The following is a 21,221-nucleotide window of genomic DNA, read 5'->3' on the forward strand; positions in this document are numbered from 1 at the left end:
AAATAAATGTGGATTTGGAACTGGAAAACAGCAAAAAACAGGATTGGAAAGATTAGAATCTACCCCGTAATGTGTTACTTTATTAGAGAATATAGGTTCTTATATAGTCTCTGCCAAGCTTCAGAGTGTCAAGGCCTTGTAGAGTTCTGTCATCCAGAGTTCCCCTTCATAAGTCTTGGGTAAGGTTAAACTCTGCTACTTCTGTTTTGAACTATTAACAGTGTTCACAAAGATTTCTTTTTAAGGCCCTGAAGTTCAAAGCTTCATCAGACCCACAAGAAATGACCTTTTCAACGTCTCTAGTCTCACAATCCGTGGGTCTAGTGATATTATCAAAGAAAATGGGCTGACCATATCTCTGTTCCAATGACTAGCACTTTGTCTCCCATAGAAAATAATAGAGATTGCAGTTTTAGCAAAAGTCCAACAACATTGCCACTCACGATCCCAGAGAGAGTGGAATGGGGTGGCTGTATTTAAAGTATGTTTACACAACATAGACTGTGTGTTTTCTAAATAAAAAAAAATTATTCTGTGTAGTAATACTTCAAATAATGCCTATATAAATTAAGCTTCACTGTAAATTCATTAGATTTCTAACAATGGAAATTCTTGCCACTGAAAACTTGATTATGGCTGAAAAGGTTTATTTAACATGGAGGGCAATGCTTTAAATATAAGAAACTCCCTACAATGTTTCCCAGTTAGGACACTGCTTCCTATCTTCTCTGCCATGGCTGCAAAAACAATTGCTTATGTAAAATCAAATTTGGGTAGCAGCTATTGCATTGCAAGCTCCAAATGTGGACACTTAGACAAACAGGTTATTAATGTTAAAACTATTGACCCTGCACTACTATGTGTTTAACCCCTGCAAAGGGGTTAAATATGCAGTAGAAGTACTGTTCAGAACCAACAGTGCTAGTCTCATTTATTAGCTGTGTATCTAGCGCTGCTGATTGGAACAGTGACAGTTTCAATATTGGAGCAGCTGATTCATATGACTAAGACAAGTGTTTGGATCTGCTTGTTCCAAGCAGTACCCCTACTGTGTGTTTAACCCCTATGCAAGGGTTAAACTCATAATAGTTCTAGTTCGCTAATCTTAAAAATTATATGCTCCTTTATGCTCCTTTTAACATAGCATAATGGTGCACTCCTGTATATTTAATGTGGTGGATTGTCTTTTTGACTTTCAATAGACCGATTTACATTAACTTGTTGCTCTGTTATTTTTTCTGCAGTTAGAGATGGGATGTGGAAATTGCAGCTTGGTATTTGGATGGTAGAGCCTGTTTGTGTTTGTTGAATTACCTAAACATCCTCTGAACTTATAATTGTATTATCTTTACTGAAAATTACTTCAGGCATTATGTTCTTTGTATCTAAGTTGTATCTGCTGGTGCAATGCCGCCCCCTGCAGACTTGCGGCCAATGGGCCACCAGCAGGGAGGTGTCAATCAACCCGATCATACTCGATCGGGTTGATTTCCGGTGATGTCTGTCTGCCTGCTCAGAGCAGGCGTACAGGTTATGGAGCAGGGGTATTTGTGACCACTGCTTCATAACTGCTGTTTCTGGCGAGTCTGAAGACTCACCAGAAACAGGGGCCATCAAGCTCCATACAGAGCTTGTTAAATAGAGGCCAGAGTCTCCAACCACCCACGGCACAACACTCTTTACCAATGACACACACGGCTAGTGATTTAGAGGTGGAGACATCACCTCATGAGAGAAGAGCGATGTACTGTGGGAGGCCAGAGTCTATGAGTTTAGCAAGCTGCCACGGCACAGACAGAGTGAGTTTAGCATCCTTATTTAATGTGATGTTTGAAACTAAAGTTTATTTTTAGTGATGGTAAATCCTAGCATTTTTTAAACGTTTGGATTTACCATCACTGTAAGTGGAACTATACCATTCTCTACCCATCAGCTTTACGTTATTGTTGCTGTTTGTGGCAAGCACATTTGGCTTAGAACATTGAAGCCTTAGAGGCCCATTTATCAATCTCCGTATGGAGCTTGAAGGGCAGAGTTTCTGGCGAGTCTCCAGACTCACCACAAATAGCAGTTATGAAGCAGCGGTCTAAAGACCTCTGCTCCATAACCTTGTCTGCCTGCTCTGATGAGGCGGACAGGAATCGCCGCAATTCAACTCGATCTAATACGATTGGGTTGATTGACACCCTCTGCTGGCGGCCCATTGGCTGCGAGTCTGCAGGGGGTGGCGTTGCACCAGCAGCTCTTGTGAGCTGCTGGTGCAATGCTGAATACGGAGAGCGTATTGCTCTCTGCATTCCGTGAGGTCTTGTGGACCTGATCCGCACTGTCGGCTCAGGTCCACAAGACCTTTCATAAATTGGCCTCTTAGGATTCTTTTCTATAGTTCTAAAGCTGATCTCGCTTGTCGATTTCTTTCCACAGTAGAGTTTTAGATAAGTAAGTGCTTTGCATTTAAATAACATGTCTAAACTTGTTCTCTCTATTAATTTCTCTTTAAAACCTTAATGTGTTCTTTTTTTAATAATGCTGCACATGCAATGTTGCATAAATATTTTAAAACAATTGTAGCATAAAATAACTCCACACACCTTTTTCACACACTTTTAATCAACTGGATTATCTAGATTTTTTTTTTTTTTTCATATTTAGTCTGATTCTTATTATTAACAATGACATTTTCAAGGATAGCTGCAATACAATGCAAAATTGTGTGGACCTTTGTAGTCTTTCATTTATAATTACATTTACATGTTGTGTTTAATTTAATTGAAATAATGGATATATTTTGTGATTCAGATTAATGATTTGCCCAATTCATTTTTATAACACATATTACGTATGTCTATATACTGTATATACTAGTACAAATCAACATTTAACAAAACAATTTGCAAGGCATTAACTGAATAACAATTTCACTGATTTAACCGCATTGCTGCAAGAGAGACTTACAGAATATCATTCTACAGTGGATTGTTCCTAATTCTATCAACTAATGGTTGATCTATTCAGTTTCATCTACTGTACTGGTGGCCTTAGACCTTATAGTGCTTGTTCTGCCCTGTGGCAAATCATTTAACCCCTTCATGACTTAGGACGTGTCAGGCACATCCTACAAAAAAATACCCTTAAGGACCAAGGAAGTGCCTGACACGTCCTCTGAGTTTTCAAGCGGTACAAGCGATTGTGATCACTTCCAGCTGCTTTCAAGGTATTGCAGTGCTGCCTCGATATTGAGGCATCACTGCAATACCTTTTTTACCCACTGATGCAAAGAGGGCCACTGTGGCCCTCTCTGCATCAGCCAGCGATGGTGCCAACTGTTGGTGGGTGGGAGCAGCAGCAGGAAGCCGGGTGGGTGGCTCATCACTGGTGGATATACACCAGAGGGGGTTGGGATCGGGTGCAGGGGCGCCGTGAGCGTGCATGGGCATGCGCATGGGACCGGGGTGGGAGCTCACACGGGGGCGGGGGTAGGAGCGGGTGGGACCACTACACTATGGAACATAAAGTGTAATGGATGGAGGGAGAGGGTAATTTCCTAAATCTGAGCTGGAAGCCGCTAAAACAGTATGGCAGCGATGCCTCAATGATGAGGCATCCTGCAATACTGTTCCTGACTGCTGGGCTCCATTTTGATCACTTCCGGTTTGACTCCACGTGGAGCCCAGCAGTCAGACAGGGCATCAGAAGACATTGGACAGGCTTCTGATGCTCTGTAAGTGTGCTAAGTGCCTTGGTGTGTCGAGACACTTAGTAAAATCACATCACAAAAAATAAAATAAAAAAATATATTTATTTTTGAATAAAATAGCCCCATATAGCCCCCTCCCCATTCCCCATGTGGCTTCAAAGATGGTGATGCCCAGTGCATCATGGGGCTTCTGGGGGTGTCCCTAGCCTGCCTCATCATAGGGGCAGGCTGGGGTCATTCAATCTGAGCTTGCTCTATAATTTAATTTATAATAATAAAAAATCCCATTTGTCTGATCATGTCAATATTAATAAATACTGATGTGGATCTCCCTCCCTCTCCTCACTTGCGTTTTTGTGGGAGAGAACGAGAGAGAGAGATCTGTGTATAGAGATAGAGAGAGCTTTAGTTACTTATATTAGTTTAAAAATTGTAAAACCCAAAGGTTCTTTTCAGAGCCATTAACCCTTGCCAGATATCACTACAAATCTATGCCTAAGTTTTTTTCAAACTTTGGCATAGATTGGTGGTAAAATGGTTGCATGGAAAGAGTCAAAATACCCCAAGTTTAATACAATAGGTAGTCTTCGTTTAAAATATATATATATACATGTGAAGGGTTATTCAGGAATTCCTGCTAGATATCAGTGTTACAATGTAACTATCGCTAATTTTGAAAAAGTGGTTTGGAAATAGCAAAGTGCTACTTGTACTTATTGCCCTATAACTTGCAAAAAAAGCAAAGAACATGTAAACATTGGGTATTTCTTAACTCAGGACAAAGTTTAGAAACTATTTTGCATGGGTGTTTTTTGGTGGTTGTAGATGAGAAACAGATTTTGGTGGTCAGTTAGAAAAAAATTGTTGTTTTTTTTTCATCATATTTTATAATTTTCTTTATAGTAAATTATAAGATACTGTATGATGAAAATAATGTTATCTTTAGAAATTCCATTTAATGGCGAGAAAAAAGGTATATAATATGTGTGGGTACAGTAAATGAGTAAGAGGAAAATTACAGCTAAACACAAACACAGCAGAAATGTGAAAATAGCCCTGGTCACAGACGGTCAACTAATGGAAAAGTACTCTGGTCATGAAGGGGTTAAAGGGACAGTCAAGTCAAAATTAAACTTTCATGATTCAGATAGGGAATGCAATTTTAAACAACTTTCCAATTCACTTTTATCATCAAATTTGCTTTTTCTCTTGGTATTGTTTGTTGAAAGCTAAACCTAGGTAGGCTCATATGCTAATTTCTAACACCTTGAAGGCCGGCCCTTATTTCAATACATTTGGCAGGTTTTCACAGTTAGAGGGCGTAAGTTCATGTGTGCCATACAGATAACATTGTGACCACACCTGTGGATTTACAAGTGAGAGGGCATTGATTGGCTAAATATATGTCTGTCAAAAGAACTGAAATAAGGGGGCAGTCTGCAGAGGCTTAGATACAAGGTAATGACAGAGGTAAAAAGTATATTAATATAACTGTGTTGATTATGCAAACCTGGGGAATGGCTAATAAAGGGAATATCTATCTTTTTAAACAATAACAATTCTGGAGTAGACTGTCCCTTTATTTTATCCCTGTACTTTGCATGAATGACCATTTCTCTGTAGACCTCACATAGGACCAGATGGAGCGTTAACAGTTGTGTGTGAGCATTATCGGGTTTAACCTGACTGCGTCAGAAGTAGCATGCATAGTACAAGTTAAAAGTAAACGCTTTAGCTCCAGCACAATTGAATTTAAAGTGTCTTGGTTAGCACAACCTCAGAGCTCTGGTTAACTGTTACACTTGAACATTAAAAATACATTAAAAAGTATAGTTACAATCATAATAACACTAAAAAAAACACATCTAAAAAAATATTTTAAAAATAATTGCAACTAAAAGTTATAAGGGCTCAAAGATATGAGTTTTCAGGTATTAGAAAAAAAGGCATCCAAAGGGCTTTAGCATAGAGATACATACATACACATGTCTAAATATGTATGTGTATGAATATATATATATATATATATATATATATATATATATATACTGTATATATATAAAATAATTTCCTTTACAATGTGAGGCACATGTGTTAGTAATAGAAATAGACATATACTGTATAAATTAAACCTACTTTTTCTATTATAAATTCCTCTCAAGTCTCAGAAGGTCACTCTTGGACCTAAACAATCTTGTGGAACTAGGTAGAGGAGATCTAGTAACTGTACTGGATACTACTGGACCCATTTAGCTAAGTATTCTAGATATTGGAATAACTAGCATTAAATCTATTCATCAATATATAAAAGAAATCTTAGTGGAGCAGTAGAATGATGTTTAACTAATAGAGGACAGAGGGTTGGTAAAATTCTCTTAAACTTAATAGAAAAAACAAGTGTCAGTAAATTTTCTATGGTGATATACATCACTTTTAGTTATGTATAGGCAGCCTAGATAGTTCTATGTATGTATATATATATATATATATATATATATATATATATATATATATATATATATATATTAAGTTCAAATGAGAGCAATGAGCGCACTCTTACCTTAATTTCAGCTGCCAGGGTACCAACAGTTAATTATAGGGATAGAAGAAGACACTCACTGGTTTTTTAGAAAAGTGAATTTTAATCTTTACAGCTGAGGAAGGGGAGTGTGTCACCAAAAAGTCACGCTGTAAAGATTAAAATTCACTTTTCTAAAAGACCAGTGAGTGCCTTCTTCTATCCCTATATATATACACAATATATATATATATATATATATACACACTGTATATATAAATATAGGACATTACCACATTTTTAAAAGATGTAAAGCAAAGTCTTAAAGGAGAGCAAGAGATAATGTCCCAATATAACAATCTATAACACATTATTAGATATATACATACCCAAAAATGAAAATATTTATGTGTAAATACATTCCCCCGAGAGAGTCCCAAAATGTTTATGAGCATATAAATATGAGGGCAAGTTAAGAGGACTATGGCAAATAGAAATTGTTAGGGACATTATGACATCAACTTAGCTAAATTTCAAAGGGATATATTTGGCTCAAAGATAACTAAATTTGCACCTTGTCTTACGATATATATGATACAACTGATAGCACAATAAGCTATAAAAAGCATTTCAATTACAGGGCATAATATAGCAGAGAATTATAAAATATTACAAGTCCATGTACACTGATATTGACTAGAATGGTCCATCAAAAGGTTTGGAGACTTGTTTTATAACTAGATTGGGGGCTTATAAACATACACACCCTCACATCAACACTAAAGAATCTTATTTTAAGATCTAGTGCTATAAATATAACATCCTTCATAATTAATAATAGGAACCAAACAATGAAGTTAAGGATAGTGGAGTATATTGATCTAAACATAGTATTTTATGAATTCCCTACTAAATCATCCAACAGATATGCCATCATAGAAAGGTAAATCACTCCACTTATAGAGGATGCCCAGTTATTAATACTTCAAACCAGAGTCTTATCCCTCTCCAACTCAACTCAAGGCCAACACTCTTTTAGGGAGCTCACTAATGACAGTCTCATTATTGAAATGCCTATACTTGCAAAGCGTTTGAGAGGAGCATCTAATTGAGGAGAGGAGACACCACTGGACATGTAACCCTAGCTGAATTAAGTCCCCTATTAGCTTGAGGCTTAAGAAAATATATTTCTATATCATGTTGGTTTGCCGCTCCTCAACAAATATAGGGAGTTATCCAATGTCTTTTTGCACCTTCTGTGTCATGCCAATTTGAGCTATTGCTTACTGGACACTGTCTAGTCCCCTGCTGCATCCCGGGTGGCTGATCGCACCTACCCAAGCTTTGGTTACAAGAAGCCCGTACTAGATTTATTCTCACATGTAATGGGGGACAGTTCCACTGAAGTGCAAACACCTCCAATCATCTGAGCAGGCAAAGTGACTCTCTGCTTCTCTGCACATGTTTCTTCCAGCTGCAGTGAACAGTTCTATGTAGTCTCTGCATTCTTTTGCACTGCACACTAAGGTCTATCTCCTCCATCATATTGGGCTCAGTGGTATCATGCTCTGTATCCTGGGCTCTGGCTATCAACATGAGCCTCTGAAAACTGCTGTGCAGATGTTGCTCAAAGTTTTCTAATAAGGCTTGTATCATTATATAGAGGCAGAAAATCCAAAGGAGCTATTAGTCTAATGCAGGGAACCACATGTGAAGAGGAACACAGCCATTGTTTTACCAGCAATAAACAAGCCTTCACTTGGGCACTCATGCTCCAATGAAAAAAGGCTTTGTTAAATTATTGAAGAAAACAATGTTCCAAGGGTGGTTGAAACTAGAATTCATGAAGACAGCAATCAGATATACTGCACTAGTTAAAAACAGTTAAAAATATGACATAGGAATGGTTCCGGTTGTACCTACACTACTTACAACATGTCCTGCAAACTTTGAGTTTTATACAAGTTCACAGACACGTTCCTTCTGCTTTACCGGATGAACCGTGAGGGGAGGGGGGATGTCTATGCTGTAGGCCTCCACTTAAGATCAAAGGGCCCGGTCCAGATCACAAGAGGTGGAATGTGAGAAAAGAATTGTATAGGCTTCCTCAAGTCTCTTCTAGGAATAAAAATAATACTTACATTACTCAATGTTATGTCATTCCTGTGATAACCCCCTGAGCTTTGTCCCTTTAATGAAGATTCAATTAATCTGAACGTCTGTATATATATATCTATATATATATATATATATATATATATATATAGTGCCCTCCATTAATATTGACACCCTTGGTAAATATGAACAAAGAAGCATGTGGAAATTTGTATTTATTGTTTAACCTTTTGATATTTTGTTCAAAAAGTACACAAAAATATTCTACTCTCATGGATATCTAACAATTGCAAACACAACACAGGTTTATTCAAAAAAATAAATCAATATTTGTTAAATGTATATATTCCACAATTATTGACACCCTTTTAATCAATAATTTGTGCTACCTCACTTTGCCAAGATAACAGCTCTGGGTTTTCTCCTACAATGCTTGATGAGGTTGGAGAATACATGGCAAGGGATCTGAGTCCATTCCTTCATACAGAATCTCTCCAGATCCTTTAAATTTTGAGGTTGACAGTGGGCTTTCCTCTTGAGTTCATCACACAGGTTTTCTATGGGGTTCAATTCAGGGGACTGGGATGGCAATGGCAGGGCCTTGATTTTGTGGTCAGCAAACCATTTATATGTTTAATTTGATGTATGTTTTGGATCATTGTCCTGCTGGAAGATCCAACCACAGCCCATTTTTATTTTTCTGGCAGAGGCAGTCAGGTGTTCATTTAATATCTGTTGATATTTGATAGAGTCCATGATGCCATGTATACTAACAAAATGTCCAGGTCCTCTGTCAGAAAAACAGCCCCAAAAAATTAAACAACCACCACAATATTTAACCATGGGCATGAGGTACTTTTCCGTATGGTTACCTCTCTGTGTGCACCAAACCTATCTCTGGTGTTTATAGACAAAATGCTCTATTTTGGTTTTATCTGACCTTAGAACTCGAACCCATTTGAAGCTCCAGTAGAGTCTGGTAAACTGAAGACAATTGAGCTTGTTTTTGGATAAGAGCAGAGGCATTTTTATTCAAACCCTTCCAATCAACATGTAGTAAAATAGGAGACATCGGATTGTAGTTTTGGAGACTTTCTGACCTCAAGACACAACTAACCTCCAATTCTCCAGCTTTGAACCCTGGATATATTTTGGCCACTAAAACCATCCTCTTCGAAATTAAGACAATATAGACACATTTCCTCTTCTAGGTTGATTTATAACAGTTCCCGTTGACTGAAACTTCTTAATTATTGCCCCAATGGTGAAAATGAGCATTTTCAATGCATTTGCTATTTTCTTATAGCCACTTCCCATTTTGTGAAGCTCAGCAACCTTTTGCCACATATCACAGCCATATTCCTTGGTCTTACCCATTGTGATGAATGACTTAGGGATTTTGGCCTATGTGTAAACTTCATATGTATACCCCTGTGAAACATGAAGTCATTGTTGAACAATTTCCTATTCCTTGTCACCCAGGTGTACTAAAAAATGTAAAATATCAATAGGAATATAATTCTCTCATATGAATTCATAGGGGGTGCCAATAATTATGCCACACATATATTTAACACAGATTTTTTTTTTTATAAACCTGTGTTGTGTTTTCAATTGCCAATATAAGTGGAGGGCACTATATACAGTACATAGTGTTGCGTCACATTCGTGGGGCATTTTCATTAGTGGTTAGCAGCATATTGGGAGGTAGGCTGGACTTGAATCCCGTGCACCATGCCAATTGATGTGCACTTCCTGTGTATGTACTGTAGTCTTGACAACCGGTCTCTCCATGTGCTTCCCTGATGCGGCGTCTATTTTGGATGACGTCATTATGAAGGGGCAAAGTGGGATGAGTGAACCATGTTTTGGCATTTGACAAAGAGGCAAAAATAACTTTGAAACGTTATGCCGCTTTAACTTATATGAAATAAATGTTATTATTTATGTAAAGACCAGGGAGTGCCGTTTTCCTCCCGGTTTGCTATTTACTCTACTTAAATGTGCACCCTGGCATTCGCGCTCACTGAGGGTCTGGGCTTATCCTCTCTGGACCTGTATCAATCTATCTCTCTCTCTCTCCCTCTCTCTCTCTCTCTCTCTCTCTCTCTCTCTCTCTCTCTCTCTCTATATATATATATATATATATATATATATATATATATAAGCAAATTAGGTAGAAAGTACCTAATTTGGTCATTTCACAGCAAAACAAAATATTTATTTTTGTAACATTTGGGGATGCAGAATCCCTTCTTCTGACAGTTAAATAGTGCAAACATGCAAACTTAAATAGGCATAATAAGCCCACCCCAATTGGTTGATCCAATCCCCACGGGTCGTGTGCAAAAAAACACAGTGCTGTGTACAATTACTATAGTAACAGAAATGTTACCAAATCATTATACATTCATATGTGCAATCTAACACACATTCGAGTGACAAACCTAACATATTGTAAGTATGAGTTCAATAAGCAAACCAAGTGAATCAAATAAATAAAAAACATGTAGATCCACATACTAAGTTAAAAAATAGGTTGAGTATCTGTATAAAGCGCACTGCCGAAAACGGACGAATCAGCTAGCCAAAAGGAACAACACACCTCTGTGTGTAACATCATGTGATCAACCTACGCTTCAATTATCAGAGAGTTAACACCCCCATCATTTAGTTGAAATAATTTTTATTGAAAAATAAATCAAGAATACAAAATACATCACATTGCATATGTTTTCTCAGTGTGATTCTAACAACTCTCTTCTCTTTTCCTTTTTATGAGCCTTTTAATTAAAAGTCTTTTGTATTTATTATGGCTCAACATACAAAACCAAAAAGTCTATGGTATTTCCAGTTGCAGAAGTATAGTTTGGTCTTTGAGTCCGGAGAGAGCCAATAAACAATGTGATTCAGCTTATATTCATTAAGAACTACAAAGATTGAGAGATGCATCAAATAAAAAAACAGAAGACATGACATTCTTTAGTGGCAACCTCTTCATCTTCGCATCATTATATAGTATTCTATGTTAAATCATTTCCCTCAACCCCTTCCCTCTTATACTATAACTGTAAACCTAAACTACCCCCCCTTCTCCCCCTCATTGAAGCATCTAACATTCACTTGCCTGCTTTAGTGTTACATCAGCCGCCGATCCAGGAAGAGAGAACCCCATCACCTCCATACCGGCAACAGTCATCGTCCCCCTCAGTCATCCCTTGATTCCCTATCTATAGTAGCAGTGTGTCTAGTTTTCCTAGTTGTGTTCGGTCAGTGGCCACTTAGTATCCAATAATTCCAGATTTTTAAAAACTGCTCGTGGTCTGCTTGTATCAGTGATGCTTATTCAGCTAGTGTGTATGTTATCTTAATTTTCTCCATCACTTCCCCCCAAGAGGGAGCTCCCACCTTCCAATGTCGTACCACACAAATCCTTGTAGCTGTACATAGAGTGTGTATGAAAGTGTTTGTAGCTGAGTTAAAAGGTTTTATGTGTTCGTTTAATAAAGCTTGAGTCTGTGTTAAGGTGATATTTTCCAACAGCACCTCACTTAATAGTCGAGACAATCTGGACCACACTTGTTGTATGTGCGGGCATTCCCATCACATATGAATATATGTTCCAGTATCCTTGCAACCTCTATAACAATTTTTACTGCCATTTTGGGTGTAGTGTGATGTAATTATCGGAGTAAGGTACCATCTAAAGGCAGTCTTAATACAGTTTTCCCTAAAATCTGCACTGATCATACCCTTTCCCGACTCGTGAAAGATCTTTTCCCATTCTTCTTTGGAATGTATTATGTTAGTGTCGCTTTCCCATTTTTCCATTAAGAGGGATTTAGTAGTGTGTTTAGTAGTCTGCAGAGTGATGTATAGAGTGGAGATCTGTTTCTTATGTCGGAATCTAGTACTACAAAGTTTTTCCAATACCGTCATGGATTGTCTTGTATGAGGGGGTAAGGTCTTAGCAATGACTGAAGCTATCTGTAGATATAGGAACCATGGTTGTTTTTCTGGTAGTATTTTGTCTTGTATCTGTTGGTGTGTTGCTATTTTGCCGTTGTGGAGAAAGTCAGCTACTCTATAAAGTCCCTTATTTGCCCATTTACTGATCAACCCATGGGAATCCCTATCCATCAGTGTCCTTAATGGTCTCACTAGTGAGTCTGGTGGTAGTAGCTTTAGGGTGGTGGTTAGTGAGTGCCACATTGACATCATCTCCCCTGTAAATTTCGAGGCCCTAGTCACTTTGACCCTATCTCTTGGGTATCCCCACATAACTTCGTCTGAGTGAATATACCCCATCATTTGAGTCTCTACCTTCACCCACACCAACTCCGTTTGTTGGTTGCTCACTAACGCAGTTTGTGCTAGTCTCGCCGCTTGGTAATAGTTGAGTAAGTTTGGAACTCCGACCCCTCCTAATTGCCTATGTTGCATTAATATTTGTGAGGGTATCCTAGCTTTCTTGGCTCCCCTTATAAATCTGATTAAATCGGCTTGGAGTTGTTTAAGCTCTTGTATGGGAATCTTAATTGGCAAGGCCCTGAAGAAATATAAGAGCCTCGGGAGAATGTTCATTTTAACTGCCGACAATAGGCCGTACCAAGAGAACCCTCCAGCTTTCCATGCTGTAATCTCTTTTCTTATTGTCTTATATAGGGGGATATAATTTAGTCTATAAAGTTCTGAGGTGTCGCCAGATAACCGAATTCCTAAGTATTTAATTGCCTCTTTGGCCCATTCAAATGAAAAATTAGTTTCAATGATCTTTTTAGTGTGGGTGGGGAGGGCGATAGATAATGCCTCACATTTCTCTTGGTTAATTTTGTATCCCGAAATGTCTGCGTAATCCTGTAGGATCTGGTATAACTGAGGCAGAGACTCCATTGGATTGGTCAGGGTAAGAAGAACATTGTCTGCAAACAAAGATATTTGAAATTCCTCTTTACCTATCAGGACTCCATGAACCTCCGGTGTTAAACGGATCTTCGCTGCCAATGGATCTATACAGAGAGCGAACAGAAGCGGTGACAGGGGGCAACCCTGTCTAGTACCATTTTGGATGTTAATTCTCTCAGGCCTAGATTTGGAGTTCGGCGGTAAAAGGGCTGTTAACGCTCCGCTGGCTTTTTTCTGGCCGCACCATAAATTTAACTCTGGTATCGAGAGTTTAATCAAATGCTGCGTTAGGCTCCAAAAAAGGAGCGTAGAGCATTTTTACCGCAAATGCAACTCTCGATACCAGAGTTGCTTACGGACGCGGCCGGCCTCAAAAACGTGCTCGTGCACGATTCTCCCATAGGAAACAATGGGGCTGTTTGAGCTGAAAAAAAACCTAACACCTGCAAAAAAGCAGCGTTCAGCTCCTAACGCAGCCCCATTGTTTCCTATGGGGAAACACTTCCTACGTCTGCACCTAACACTCTAACATGTACCCCGAGTCTAAACACCCCTAACCTTACACTTATTAACCCCTAATCTGCCGCCCCCGCTATCGCTGACCCCTGCATATTATTTTTAACCCCTAATCTGCCGCTCCGTAAACCGCCGCAACCTACGTTATCCCTATGTACCCCTAATCTGCTGCCCTAACATCGCCGACCCCTATATTATATTTATTAACCCCTAATCTGCCCCCCTCAACGTCGCCGACACCTGCCTACACTTATTAACTCCTAATCTGCCGAGCGGACCTGAGCGCTACTATAATAAAGTTATTAACCCCTAATCCGCCTCACTAACCCTATCATAAATAGTATTAACCCCTAATCTGCCCTCCCTAACATCGCCGACACCTACCTTCAATTATTAACCCCTAATCTGCCGAGCGGACCTCACCGCTACTATAATAAATGTATTAACCCCTAAAGCTAAGTCTAACCCTAATACTAACACCCCCCTAACTTAAATATAATTTACATCTAACGAAATTAATTAACTCTTATTAAATAACTTATTCCTATTTAAAGCTAAATACTTACCTGTAAAATAAATCCTAATATAGCTACAATATAAATTATAATTATATTATAGCTATTTTAGGATTAATATTTATTTTACAGGTAACTTTGTATTTATTTTAACCAGGTACAATAGCTATTAAATAGTTAAGAACTATTTAATAGTTACCTAGTTAAAATAATAACAAATTTACCTGTAAAATAAATCCTAACCTAAGATATAATTAAACCTAACACTACCCTATCAATAAATTAATTAAATAAACTACCTACAATTACCTACAATTAACCTAACACTACACTATCAATAAATTAATTAAACACAATTCCTACAAATAAATACAATTAACTAAACTAGCTAAAGTACAAAAAATAAAAAAGAACTAAGTTACAAAAAATAATAAAATATTTACAAACATAAGAAAAATATTACAACAATTTTAAACTAATTACACCTACTCTAAGCCCCCTAATAAAATAACAAAGCCCCCCAAAATAAAAAATTCCCTACCCTATTCTAAATTAAAAAAGTTACAAGCTCTTTTACCTTACCAGCCCTGAACAGGGCCCTTTGCGGGGCATGCCCCAAGGATTTCAGCTCTTTTGCCTGTAAAAAAAAACATACCATACCCCCCCCAACATTACAACCCACCACCCACATACCCCTAATCTAACCCAAACCCCCCTTAAATAAACCTAACACTAAGCCCCTGAAGATCTTCCTACCTTGTCTTCACCATACCAGGTTCACCGATCCGTCCTGGCTCCAACATCTTCATCCAACCCAAGCGGGGGTTGGCGATCCATCATCCGGTGCTGAAGAGGTCCAGAAGAGGCTCCAAAGTCTTCCTCCTATCCGGCAAGAAGAGGACATCCGGACCGGCAAACATCTTCTCCAAGCGGCATCTTCAATCTTCTTCCATCCGGTGCGGAGCGGGTCCATCTTGAAGCAGGCGACGCGGATCCATCCTCTTCTTCCGTTGTCTCCCGACGAATGACGGTTCCTTTAAGGGACGTCATCCAAGATGGCGTCCCTCGAATTCCGATTGGCTGATAGGATTCTATCAGCCAATCGGAATTAAGGTAGGAATATTCTGATTGGCTGATGGAATCAGCCAATCAGAATCAAGTTCAATCCGATTGGCTGATCCAATCAGCCAATCAGATTGAGCTTGCATTCTATTGGCTGATCGGAACAGCCAATAGAATGCGAGCTCAATCTGATTGGCTGATTGGATCAGCCAATCGGATTGAACTTGATTCTGATTGGCTGATTCCATCAGCCAATCAGAATATTCCTACCTTAATTCCGATTGGCTGATAGAATCCTATCAGCCAATCGGAATTCGAGGGACGCCATCTTGGATGACGTCCCTTAAAGGAACCGTCATTCGTCGGGAGACAACGGAAGAAGAGGATGGATCCGCGTCGCCTGCTTCAAGATGGACCCGCTCCGCACCGGATGGAAGAAGATTGAAGATGCCGCTTGGAGAAGATGTTTGCCGGTCCGGATGTCCTCTTCTTGCCGGATAGGAGGAAGGCTTTGGAGCCTCTTCTGGACCTCTTCAGCACCGGATGATGGATCGCCAACCCCCGCTTGGGTTGGATGAAGATGTTGGAGCCAGGACGGATCGGTGAACCTGGTATGGTGAAGACAAGGTAGGAAGATCTTCAGGGGCTTAGTGTTAGGTTTATTTAAGGGGGGTTTGGGTTAGATTAGGGGTATGTGGGTGGTGGGTTGTAATGTTGGGGGGGGGTATGGTATGTTTTTTTTTACAGGCAAAAGAGCTGAAATCCTTGGGGCATGCCCCGCAAAGGGCCCTGTTCAGGGCTGGTAAGGTAAAAGAGCTTGTAACTTTTTTAATTTAGAATAGGGTAGGGAATTTTTTATTTTGGGGGGCTTTGTTATTTTATTAGGGGGCTTAGAGTAGGTGTAATTAGTTTAAAATTGTTGTAATATTTTTCTTATGTTTGTAAATATTTTATTATTTTTTGTAACTTAGTTCTTTTTTATTTTTTGTACTTTAGCTAGTTTAGTTAATTGTATTTATTTGTAGGAATTGTGTTTAATTAATTTATTGATAGTGTAGTGTTAGGTTAATTGTAGGTAATTGTAGGTAGTTTATTTAATTAATTTATTGATAGGTTAGTGTTAGGTTTAATTATATCTTAGGTTAGGATTTATTTTACAGGTAAATTTGTTATTATTTTAACTAGGTAACTATTAAATAGTTCTTAACTATTTAATAGCTATTGTACCTGGTTAAAATAATTAAAAAGTTGCCTGTAAAATAAATATTAATCCTAAAATAGCTATAATATAATTATAATTTATATTGTAGCTATATTAGGATTTATTTTACAGGTAAGTATTTAGCTTTAAATAGGAATAAGTTATTTAATAAGAGTTAATTAATTTCGTTAGATGTAAATTATATTTAAGTTAGGGGGGTGTTAGTGTTAGGGTTAGACTTAGCTTTAGGGGTTAATCAATTTATTAGAATAGCGGTGAGCTCCGGTCGTCAGATTAGGGGTTAATAATTGAAGGTAGGTGTCGGCCATGTTAGGGAGGGCAGATTAGGGGTTAATACTATTTATGATAGGGTTAGTGAGGCGGGTTAGGGGTTAATAACTTTATTATAGTAGCGCTCAGGTCCGCTCGGCAGATTAGGGGTTAATAAGTGTAGGCAGGTGTCGGCGACGTTGAGGGGGGCAGATTAGGGGTTAATAAATATAATATAGGGGTCGGCGGTGTTAGGGGTAGCAGATTAGGGGTACATAGGGATAACTTAGGTGGCGGCGCTTTGCGGTCGGAAGATTAGGGGTTAATTATTTTAAGTAGCTGGCGGCGACGTTGTGGGGGGCAGGTTAGGGGTTAATAAATGTAATACAGGGGTCGGCGGGGTTAGGGGCAGCAGATTAGGGGTACATAAGTATAACGTAGGTGGCGGTCGGCAGATTAGGGGTTAAAAATTTTAATCGAGTGGCGGCGATGTGGGGGGAGCTCGGTTTAGGGGTACATAGGTAGTTTATGGGTGTTAGTGTACTTTAGGGTACAGTAGTTAAGAGCTTTATGAACCGGCGTTAGCCAGAAAGCTCTTAACTCCTGCTATTTTCAGGCGGCTTGAGTTTTGTCGTTAGAGCTCTAACGCTCACTTCAGAAACGACTCTAAATACCAGCGTTAGAAAGATCCCATTGAAAAGATAGGATACGCAAATGGCGTAGGGGGATCTGCGGTATGGAAAAGTCGCGGCTGAAAAGTGAGCGTTAGACCCTTTAATCACTGACTCCAAATACCAGCGGGCGGCCAAAACCAGCGTTAGGAGCCTCTAACGCTGGTTTTGACGGCTACCGCCGAACTCCAAATCTAGGCCTCAGATTGGTAGCCTGCCGCTCTAATGTGTGCTGTAGGGTGTAAATATATACCTCTTATAGCTTGAACAAATGGACCCTTAAACCCCAACCTACCCAAAACCTCAAACATGAATCCCCAGTCTATCTTATCAAACGCCTTCTCCACATCTAACGATAGGACCAGAGAGGGCGTTCGCGTCTTATTTAGGTAATCAACCAGGGAGATCGTGCGTCATATATTATCAGGGGCCTCTCTTCCCGAGATAAACCCCACCTAATCCGGATGGATTAGGGTTGGCATATGTAGCTTAAGTCTATTGGCTAGAATTTTAGTAAAGATCTTTATATCTTGATTGATTAGGGATATTGGTCTGTAGCTTTGACATAATTTAGGATTTCTTCCTGGCTTAGGGATTACCACTAATTTAGCTTGTAAAAGGTCCGTGGGGATTGTCTTCCCTTGCAAAATATCGTTGCAAAATGTTACTACATGCGGGACTAGAATAGATTTAAAAAGTTGGTAATATTCACCTGGGAACCCATCCGGACCTGCCGCCTTTCCAGGCTTAAGTTCCTTGATAGCTAACACGACCTCCCTGGTCGAGACCTTTGCATTTAATTCGTCGTTAACAGTTTTATCTATTGGTGTTAAATTGGCATCATCTAGAAACCTATTCAATATCTGTCTCGTCCGGTCAGTCTGTGTTACTTTTTCTCCATTATAGAGATGGGAATAATATTGAGCAAAAGTGTCTGCTATTTCCTGTGGATTCGAGGTGCATGCACCATCATGTTTCTGTAGAACTGGTATAGAAAAGGACTTTATTTGTTCTCTAAGTTTGTGAGCTAAATATTTATCTGGCTTATTAGAATAGATGAAATACTGTGACTTCAATTTGTGAGCTGCTCTAAGGGATGCCCTATTCATAATTGTTGATAGCTCTAGTCTCTTAGCTTGCAGTTCTTGAAACACTGTCGGTGAAAGATTTTGTTGATGTAGTCTGGTAAGGGAGTCTATTTGAGTCTGTAGTGAGTCTATTCGACTTCTATTGGCCTTATTTAGGGCTGCCTTTTCTTTGATAAGTAGTCCTCTAATATAAGGTTTGTGTGCCGCCCATGTAAAAATAGGATTAGAGGTAGATCCCGTATTAATTGCCCAATACTCTGACATGCTTCGTGAGATGGAGCTATGTGTATCTGGTTTCTGTAACACTAAAGGGTCATAGTTCCATGACCGTGCTGTACTGACATGGAATGTTTCTTTAATGTTTACTTGGACTATAGAATGATCCGACCAAGCGCAGGCGTGTATAGTAGAAAATATCAAATCGGGAATCCAGATCTGGCTTAAATAAACATAGTCCAGCTTTGAGTATGATTTGTGTGCGTGAGAATAAAAAGTATAATTGGACGTTCTACCATATAAGGTGTCCCAGGAATCTATAATGTTGTGAGACAGAAAGATCTCCTTTATCTTCTTAACCATAGAGTTATGCCTTAGTTGTTTTTGGGTCAATTTGGTTAGTTTTGTATTCTTATATGGGTACATCTCTATATTAAAATCCCCTCCCAAGAGTATTCTAGCTTGAGACCATTGTGTTAACAAATAAGAAATGTGTGCAAAAAAAGATATCTGTGTCTCATTGGGTGCATAAATGTTACATAATACAATTTGTTTGTCTTGTTGCCTCCCACGTACAATTAAAAATCTCCCTTCTGGGTCTCTAATTGTCTCCTCCACTACAAACCCCAAGGACCGGTGTACCAGAATCGACACCCCCCTCTTTTTTTTTTTCTGACGTAGAGTGGTAGTGTTGGGTGTAGCTTCTAGACCAATATTTTGGAACCACGTCTTTGGTGAAGTGCGTTTCTTGTAAAAATATTATATTGGCCTTCAGTCGCAAATATTGGGATAGTGCTGTCCGTTGTTTAAGATCTGTGTTGAGGCCTCTGACGTTATGTGAAAGTAGGTGTATGTCAACAGTCATTACTTACAGATTGAAGTTTGGGGTTCCCCCCCCCCCGGATCGGCTTCTTTCTCATTCACTACCATCCTCCTTAGAGATTGCAGTTGAGTACTTCCCTTACCAAAGGTTGCATTCGGGCAGGATAAGCAATGCAATAGAACAAAAAAAAGATCAGAAACAGTCAAGTTACATTTTGTTTTCAACATAGCATTTGTGCAACAATGAGTGATAACAAAAAAAACAACAAAAAACAGATATCTCCTACATTCGGTAACTACTTGTAGAAGATAGATATAGAAAGTCAAAAATTCTCTAAACATCCCCCCCTCCCGTCTTGTGTTCCATACACTTTATGGATACTTTATACTCCCACTGCTAATACATCCGTGTCGGGCATAATAAGCATATCTTGATCTTCCTATCGATAGTTCCCTCTCTAGACTATCTATGTCGAGAGAGTCTGTATTAAACCTTAGTTTCCTCTTCCCCACATTCTTTAATGGAGATATATTACATCACCTCAGTCTGTTGTACCTCAAAATGTGTACCCTTTAGAAGTATCATGTCTTTGTCTTCTTCTTCGTGACTTTTGTCCATCTTTGTCTTTGTGGTTGGCTTGACCCAGAGGCTTGTTGCTTTGCTTCTTCATTATGTGCCGTTTGTGGTAAATCCGGAGTTTCCAGGTGTAGTTTACTGCAGATTGCTGGGATTTCCGATGGCTCTCTGAGACTCAGAGATCTGCCATTGTGTAGAATATATAGGTTGAAGGGAAACCCCCATCTATATCTAATTTGATGTTTCCTCAGGATTGTGGTGAGAGGTTTTAGACCGCTTCTTCTTTGCAGCATTTTGACACAAATGTCTTGATAGAATTGGATCACTGAACCTTGAAATTTAAACGTAGGGTTTTTTCTTGCGGCTGCAAGAATTTATTCCTTTTCTAGAAATCTGAAAAATCTGGTAACAACGTCCCTGGGTGGGGCTTCTTCTTTTGGTTTGGCTCGTAAGGCCCTGTGCGCTCTCTCTAATTGAAATTTCTCTTCATTTACTTCACCTGTGATGGCTTGAAAGAGCTGATGTAGGTAGATATGTAATTCGTCTGCCGTGACAGATTCCGGTATTCCTTTCAGGCGTAGATTACATCTTCGGCTTCTGTTTTCGAGATCTTCCAGTTTATCTTGTATTTCAGCGACCTCCTGTTGTTGTGTGCTGAGTTGCTGAGTAAAATTAGTGAGATCCTCTGTTACTGAAGTTTCAATCTCCTCCAGAGCTGCCACTCTAGAGCCCAGGTCTGTGATATCTTGCTTTATTTCTGCCAGGCTACTAGTCACAGTACATTGGAATGCATCCATTTTTTCCCATAGCTTATCAAAGTTCTTATTGATATCCTGTTTGGACACCAACTCCTTAAGGTCGGCTCTTGTAGCAGGGATAGATTCGTCTTCAATAATCTGTGAATCAGTATCAGATTCTATATCTTCATCTGTGGCATTATTAGTTGTCTCTAGAACCTTTTCTTTCATAGGTTTAAAAAACATAGTTGCCGTTGGAGTTTTAAGTCCTTGAGAGGATTTGGTTTGTTTTCTAGCTGCCATTTTAGCTG

Source organism: Bombina bombina, chromosome 6, assembly GCF_027579735.1.
Source record: "Bombina bombina isolate aBomBom1 chromosome 6, aBomBom1.pri, whole genome shotgun sequence".
Taxonomy (NCBI): domain Eukaryota; kingdom Metazoa; phylum Chordata; class Amphibia; order Anura; family Bombinatoridae; genus Bombina; species Bombina bombina.